The 2,168-nt window shown below is 48.3% G+C and overlaps 1 non-coding gene across 1 annotated transcript; it reads left to right on the top strand.

The window, feature by feature from the left end:
- Positions 1-1,392: 1,392 nt before the first annotated feature.
- LOC125773683 (5.8S ribosomal RNA) lies at positions 1,393-1,550 on the top strand. Its single transcript, XR_007420297.1, has one exon. It is a non-coding gene; the product is annotated as a 5.8S ribosomal RNA (ribosomal RNA).
- The last annotated feature ends 618 nt before the right edge of the window (positions 1,551-2,168 follow it).

Below are 2,168 nucleotides of genomic sequence, written 5' to 3'. Positions count from 1 at the left end.
GTACACTTTGATGGGCGAGCATCACTGTGTATCCGTGCCGTGTAAGAGCTCCCCTGGCCATCAGGCACTTGAAAGGTCCTTCGACGACGAGTTACAATAGTGGTGTGTTAGATACGTCAGATTACGGTGTCTACTAGTGTGCAATACGTATCCGGCTACGGCACGGAACGAACGGGAACTGTGGTGCAGACAAACAAGAGTTAAGCCTATTAGTCATTAACTCTAAGGACGGGGCCATGGGGCGGTACACAAAGGATACGGATGAGCGAGTATGCAGGCCCAATACTCAATAGCTCGATCCGATCCAAGCACCTGAGTTGACTGCGGCGTCAGGTTAACCAATGTGCTAGATTCTATTTGGCCAGTAGAATCTTGTGTCTTATGCGATTTGATACCAAGACACCAGAACGAAAGTTAGTTGAAGAGTTATTAAACTCTTATGAAGTATGGTTGTGCAATCACAACTTATGACTTTAACCTATAAAGTGGATATGGACTTGCAATTATAACATGGAATCTCTACACACCCCATGAGCTCGATCCAATCCACGCACACGAGTTGCCTGAGTAGCGACAGGTATACCGATGTGCAATACGTATCCGGCCACGGCACGGAACGAACGGGAACTGTGGTGCAGACATACAAAGAGTTAAGCCTACTAGTCATTAACTCTAAGGACGGGGCCATGGGGCGGTACGCAAAGGATACGGATGAGCGAGTATGCAGGCCCAATACTCAATAGCTCGATCCGATCCAAGCACATGAGTTGACTGCGGCGCCAGGTTAACCAATGTGCTAGATTCTATTTGGCCAGTAGAATCTTGTGTCTTACGCGATTTGATACCAAGACACCAGAACGAAAGTTAGTTGAAGAGTGATTAAACTCTTATGAAGAATGGTTGTGCAATCACAACTTATGACTTTAACCTATAAAGTGGATATGGACTATCAATTATAACATGGGGCACACACCATGTTCTCGATCCAATCCACGCACACGAGTTGCCTGAGTAGCGACAGGTATACCGATGTGCAATACGTATCCGGCCATAGGCACGGAACGAACAGGAACTGTGGTGCAGACATACAAGGGCCATGGGGCGGTACGCAAAGGATACGGATGAGCGAGTATGCAGGCCCAATACTCAATAGCTCGATCCGATCCAAGCACATGAGTTGACTGCGGCGCCAGGTTAACCGATGTGCTAAGAGAGTTGTTCCTGGGCCTTCAAAGTGACTTCAAAACTATCTTAGCGAATGGTGGCCATGGGCGTAGACATGAGCCACAAGTCACAAGGCCTGGGACTATTGGGTAATAAAGACAACTTAGTCAGAAAGTTAGTCTTTGGACGTACCACCGGGATTGTGTTACATTGGGAACCTTACTATAAAACCCTAGGCAGGGGATCACTCGGCTCATGGATCGATGAAGACCGCAGCTAAATGCGCGTCACAATGTGAACTGCAGGACACATGAACACCGATAAGTTGAACGCATATTGCGCGTCGGACGATTAAACCCGGCCGATGCACACATTCTTGAGTGCCTATCAATTCCTTGATATACAACAAACCAAACTTCAGGGTGGAGCGTGCCACAATAGAACACTATGGCGAGCAGCCCGTCTAGTGTCGTGGGGGAAACACGCTTCCACACTGTGCATAATGGCGTGCTCGGGACCTTTGTTGGGACCGCAGGGCGCTGAAAGTAAAGGGGTGAACCGCATAAATCGCACGCACGTAAACGCGCACACACACAAATAGAGTGAGACGTATCGTAGGATACCGCTAAGAGTACGTTGTGAAACATGGGGAAATTCAATCGAAAACCTCTTTGATGTCCAAGATTTCGTTGACCGTATCCGTCGTAATACTGGATCAACGTGCTTGGGGGAAAACGTCAAAGGGTTTTATAATAGTGGTGCATGATTAACCCATCGATGCCCGAGGGGAACATGTTGTCCAATACAATAGTGGTGCAGTTGGCTCGACATGCTCGGGGGGAGACATCGTGGGTCCAAGTCGACCAAGTCGACCGGGAGTTGTTGTTGAGAGATCGAATCAAAACGATGCCGAGCGGAACTCGTTGTCCTTATTGGAGTGATATTCGGACAACGTGCTCGGGGGGGCCATCGTTGATTCAAAAATGACCGTAAATTGCCCAATC

The sequence above is a fragment of the Anopheles funestus genome, assembly GCF_943734845.2.
Source record: "Anopheles funestus chromosome X unlocalized genomic scaffold, idAnoFuneDA-416_04 X_unloc_46, whole genome shotgun sequence".
Classification (NCBI taxonomy): Eukaryota; Metazoa; Arthropoda; class Insecta; order Diptera; family Culicidae; genus Anopheles; species Anopheles funestus.
The sequence above is the reverse complement of the archived record's forward strand: the minus strand, read 5'-3'. Positions and strand labels throughout refer to the sequence as shown.